Source organism: Pongo abelii, chromosome 5, assembly GCF_028885655.2.
Source record: "Pongo abelii isolate AG06213 chromosome 5, NHGRI_mPonAbe1-v2.0_pri, whole genome shotgun sequence".
In the NCBI taxonomy this organism is placed as follows: Eukaryota; Metazoa; Chordata; class Mammalia; order Primates; family Hominidae; genus Pongo; species Pongo abelii.
The window spans coordinates 35940386-35946385 of record NC_071990.2 but is presented as its reverse complement, the minus strand read 5'-3'; the positions used below and the strand labels follow the sequence as shown (position 1 = coordinate 35946385).

The window sequence follows — 6000 nt, the reverse complement described above, 5'->3', positions numbered from 1 at the left end:
AGTCTCGGGCGGCGGTGTCCGGCGCGCGGGCGGCCTGCGGGCGGGCTGAAGGGTTAGCGGAGCGCGGACAAGGCGGAGAGTGACGGAGTCGGCGAGCCCCCGCGGCGACAGGTACCGGCGCCATGGCCGCGGAGATGGGGCGGCCGGCCGCGGCGCCCCGGGAGCCGAACGCCCTCCTTCCAGGTCCCGCCGCGGCCGCACTCGCTGCCTCAGCTCCCACCCCCACGCGGCTTCGCAGCCCAGGAGCCGCGTGTCGAGGGGAGCGGGGTCCGGAAGCCTCGAGGGGAGCGCGCGGGAGGCCTCGGCCCCTCTGCGGCGCCCCTCGCCGCGCCCCAGGGGCCGCGGGGCCGGTGCTCCCCGCGGGAGGCGCGGAGACTAGTGGCCGCGGGCGCCGCTCTCCGCCCCCGCCGGCCTCTCCCGACAGAGGCGAGGCCGGTCGCGCCCGCCCGTCCTCACTGGGCTTTTGTTTCCCGCCCGGGATGACAGGTCCCGCTCCGCCTCCGGTCTCTGGCCCCCGGCTCTTCCCGGACAGGCAGCCGGACCCTCAGCCGGCACCGCTGCGGGCGGGAGCCAAACTTCGCTTTCGGGTCCGGGCGCCGGGACGCCGCGGGCGCGGGGCGGATTCGCCCACCTGGCGGGGCTGTGAAGTGGATGGTGGCGGGGTGGTCGCGCTCCGGGTGTGGACGGGCGGTCCCCGCCTTCACCTGCCGCCTCGGGACAAGCGTTGGGGAACTGCATCGCCGCTGTCGGCCGCTTGTGGAGGATTCCGCGCAGCGCCGTCTAACAGGTGAACCGCGTCACTCCCAGGCCATACCGAAGCGGCTGAACGCTGTGCCAGGGCTCCTTATGCTCTTCTGTTCTGGGACGTGAAAACGCCTTCCGCCTTGTTGATCGTCCAAAAAGGTGCACCGGTCACAGTATGAGAGTCAAAAACCAGTATTACCAAAAAGACACTTCGAGCGTCAGGGTGCAGAGTGGCTTTCTTCGATTAACGAGCCGGCAGGAACATCGTAGTCTCTAAAATCGGGTTCTGCAGTGGTGGCGAAAGCGTAGTAAGATTCAAGTTGTAAGCGGAGATGCAGAACTCTAGAATACCCTTCAGTGTGGTTCAGGACAGTGTGTTCAGCTTTTGGCCGCCGTTCAGTAAATTCTGCATGAAGCAGTTTGAGCTCGTGGTTTTGGATTTACTTTTCAGGAGTATGTTTTCCAGTGGAATAAGGCTTACTACTGAATGGGAGCTTTCTTTGCCTCTCTGAGGTAGACAGGAGTGTTTATTTTCATTGTCTTCCCATTTTGTTAGATTGTGGACAAGGGAAAAGTTAAAGCATATTTTGGTTAAGTATTTTTAATAGTCTGGGATTCTATCCACCTCCCCTATAAGGGTTTTTACTTTAGAGAATTATAAAATAATTCTCTAAAGGGAGCTGCTTCTCTTGGTGTTTGAATCAAAAGCCAAGAATCGACTTGAAAAAAATTCTTATTCCGGTGGGAAATTTTTATTGTCATACTTTCACTTCACCATTTTCTGTTTGTCTCTCCCCCAACTGACCTCTGCCTGACAATCTACAGTTATGGCCCTGACCAATTTAGAGATTCTATACAAATAAAATTTTTAAAACGAGGGTTATTAATACTCATTGTTTGTGAGAAACACTTTATTTAGTTACCTAGTTTTTTTCTTCTAATGTGTCTTGGTTGATATCTGTATTAGGTATGATTTATACTTCAGAGATTAAGTTTAAGTTAAGAACAAAGTTGCTAATCTTGATTTAATTATGCTAGTTTATTATTCATTGAATGGTCATTTTACTTATTTGCCTGGGTAATTAAAGTTAGCTAATAGCTGATAAGAGTTCGCCATTGAACCATCAACTCTTGAACCAATAAGTGTGACTATTTTAGATTTAAATAAATCATAGTGGTCTTTATTGTTTTATTTCTCCATAACAAGCTATGAGGTCTTTGTATGTTTCTGAGTCTTTAATTCTTTTAGTTATGGGAATTTTGGGTGAATTTCTTTTTTAAAACATATTTTTAGTCAGTTCCACATGAAAAACTTAAAATATTGCATTAGGCAACTAATTAAATCTTTAATTTTCTGTTTATTCTTGGAAAATAATGCATATTTTGGGTTCAGTTTAGTTTCCTAAAGGCTTCTCTGCTTAGGATGAATTAGTCCGGAGAAGAAAGATCATCCTGTTTGTATACCTGTAGAAGAAGTTACTGCTGTTAAAAGCTAAGTTGGCTTTTTGATGCTTAGTGTGGATAGGTTGAACAATGATTCATCCTCACGTACGGAGGGCTTATTCTGTATAAATAGTTGTAAGGAACTGGATAAGACTGTAGCTTCCATTATTTTTGATCGTTTATATAATTGCTCTTTAGTGTGCTTGAATATGTTAAATACTATTAATAATTAGTTGTTTATTATCCTTATTCTATGATGATGTATGTATATATACCACATACAATAAAGTTGCATTTCATAAATTTGTTTACATGTAAGTATATTTTAGTATTTTAACTATAAAAGTTAAAGTTTTATTAACTTTAGGTTTAATTAAAAGCCCATTTTAAAATTTAGTTTTTAGATATTTTAATTACTGATTTTTGTCTACTTTAACTTGTAATAGATGATATCATAAAATTATCAACTACAATTTCAGTTTCAAAAATTAAGCATAAGTTGAATTCTCAAATCCACACAATAAACATCGGGAGTGTTTTTAAAGCCATTTACCCTCAGGCATAACTCCTTTTGAGTTTGGAGGTGATAGTAAGTATTTTTAAATAAATGAAGCTACAGAAAACAAGGACTTATATTAAAACAGCTAACTTTGAGGCTAGATCAAATGGCACTATTATAGACATTAGTATTGCTTTTCTTTTTTTTTTTTTTGAGATGGAGTTTCGCTCTTGTTGCCCAGGCTGGAGTGGAAGGGTGCAGTCTCGGCTCATGCAACCTCCGCCTCCCGGGTTCAAGCGATTCTCCTCCCTCAGCCTCCTGAGTAGCTGGGACTACAGGCCTGCGCCACCACGTCTGGCTAATTTTTGTACTTTTAGTAGAGATGGGGTTTTGCCGTGTTGGCCAGGCTGGTCTCGAACTCCTGACCTCAGGTGATCCACCCGCGTCAGCCTCCCAAAGTGCTGGTATTACAGGCGTGAGCCATCGTGCCCAGCCTAGTATTGCTTTATTTAACAGTAATATGCTTGCTGTACCTGGCATGAAGAATTCCTCTAAAGACCGTTAATTAAAATAAGTTTTCATAATTCCTAAAGAATAATCTATATTATACATATTGGCACACTAAATTTTGTAATTCATGTTTAACAATTAAATATCTGCATTTTATAATTCTGAAACTATTTGAACTTTACAACCTAGCTGATTAGTAGATTTTGTTTTTTAAGTATTTTATGTTTCTAAATTTTTCTGCAGTATATTTTAGTGCATTTTAAAATTCTGACATCATATCCCCAAAAGTACAAAGAAAATTAAATCTACATTCAGTAGCGACTGGGTGTATGGTGGTATGTATGTCACATAACTATTGGTTTAAAACAATAACCACTTAAGTGTAATTTAATTTGCAAATGAGATGTTTATTTACTGTGTAAAAGACAGTACTGCCAAATGAGACTGGTTAAAATAATTTACAGTAAGGCCATATGTACTAGCAGGTTACTAACAGATTAATAAGGATATTTTAACAATATTTAGAACACTAAAATTCCACTACTCAAAATTATTTGTACTTCTTATAGTAGTTTGAGAACCTACATTTTATGCTTAATGTAGTATTTACTTCTAGTCTTTTTTTTTTGAGTCGTGGTCTTGCTTTATTGCCCAGGCTGGAGTGCTGTGGTGTGATCATGGCTCACTGTAGACTTCCCAAGCTCAAGAGATCCTCCTGCCCAACCTCCCGGTCTCAAGTGATCCTCCCACCTCAGCCTCCCAAGTAGCTGGGGTTACAGGCACACACCACCACACCTGGCTAATTTTTAAAACTTTTAATTTTTAGTAGAGATAAGGTCTCACTATGTTGCCCAGGCTGGTGTCCAACTCCTGAGCTCAAGTGATCCTCCTGCCTTGGCCTCCCAAAGTGCTGGGATTATAGGTGTGAGCCACAGTGCCGGGCCTACTTCTAGCCTCTTGGAAAACATTTGGTTAATGAAAGTGAAGGTCCACCAGAGGGAGTGTGGGGTCTATATATTTGTTGTATTTGTTTTTTACCCTTGGTCTGGAATCAAAACATTTAAAAAATAAGAATAAAATTTTATTTTAGTTCTCTAAAACAATCAGGCAAAAGATATTGAAAATTGTGACTGTAGTTGTTTGGAGTTGCTGTCGTTTTTGTTATCAAAATCAAGGCTTAATCAAGGCTGTTTTCCTTCTTAGAAAAAGGTGGCGAAGTGCAGTGACTCACGCCTGTAATGTCAGCACTTTGGGAAGCCAAGGCAGGTGGATTGCTTGAGCCCAGGAATTTGAGACCAGCCTGGGAAACATGGTGAAACCCCCTCTCTACAAAAATACAAAAGTTAGCCAGGTGTGGTGGAGTATACCTGTAGTCCCAGCTACTTGGGAGGCTGAGGTGGGAGGATCACTTGAGCCTGGGAGGTTGAGGCTGCAGTGAGCCGTGATTAAGCCATTGTACTCCAGCCTGGACAACAGAGTGAGACCCTGCCTTAAAAAAAAGTACAATTACTGGAAAAATGAAAATGATGTATTTTCAAAGTGAAATAATGGGTTTTTAAGTAAACAGTCACACATCTGTGAAAGCTAAGGAATTTCCAAATTCCTTATTTTATTATTATTATTTTTTGAGACAGTGTTTTGCTCTGTTGCTCAGGCTGGAGTGCAGCGGCACAATCTCCTCTCACTGCAACTTCCATTGGTTCAAGCGATTCTTCCTGCCTCAGCCTCCTGAGTAGTGTATATATATATATACACTTTTTTTTTTTTTAAAGAGATTGTTTCTTGCTCTGTCACCCAGGCTGAAGTGTGGTGGCTAACTGCAGCCTCGACACAAACTCCTGGGCTCAAGCAATCCTCTTGTCTCAGCCTCCCAAAGTGCTGGGATCCCAGGCCAAGCCACCATGCCTGGCTTAAAAATGTAGTACATTTGAATTGTATCTTTTTGAAATTGTTCATTTTTTGGAAAGAAGAAGAAGAGATGAAGAAAAATCAGACTGGAAGAGGGTTTTTTCCCTTTTGTAGTTGCACATCCTCAGTGGGCAGTGGTAAATTTCTAGAGTCATTTGTAGCATTCTGTTTTAATCTTGGCAATTTAAAGATGTTATAAATGAGGAGTCCCCAGAAAATGGTCCATTATCAAAAGCAGGGTTGCAAATTTCAGATTGATCTTTTCAAAAGTTAGATTTGTACTTGTTTCTCAGTGTTCCTATCTCTGGAAACTAAAGAACCTCCTCCATTGTTAGCTGAAAATTGCACAGTGAATTTGAAAGTCAAGATGTCCCAGTCACGGACATAATGCTGCGATAGGTTACTTTTTGGAATGGAGAAAACATCTTAGAGATTGAGTCTGCATCAGAATATATTCTGAATGAGCATGGAATGTTCTTTACCCATGTTAGATATTAATTAATTTTTTCCATGTTTAACTTTTTTAAAAAAGCAAGACAATAAAAACAGTCTTGTAATCTGAACAGATATTTTGGGTTTTGTTGCTAGCATAAAAAGTATTACCTAGTGGATGGTAACACTGTTTTGAAATTCTAGCTTGGAGGAGGTGTTTGTTACAAGAGAAAAGGTGTTTCATTGAAACCTAACGGTAATTTACATGGAGACATACTTGTTTCTCTTTTGAATTATTGTTAGGTTAAAACATAAACTTAGAAAAATTGAGATGCTCATCTTTCCCATCTTAGATTTACTTTCACTATGAACTTTATAAATTCTTTTTTTTGAGACAGAGTCTCACTCTGTCGCCCAGACTGGAGTGCAGTGGCGTGATCAGAATGATTCAACCTTATGTATGT

General features: G+C 42.1%; 1 protein-coding gene across 1 annotated transcript in view; it reads left to right on the top strand.

Moving 5' to 3' along the window:
• FKBP5 (FKBP prolyl isomerase 5) overlaps positions 1-6000 on the top strand; it is a 111802-nt gene continuing 105802 nt past the window's right edge. The window contains 1 exon segment of the mRNA NM_001131217.1: positions 1-111. The gene's annotated coding sequence lies outside the window, so the exon portion shown is untranslated.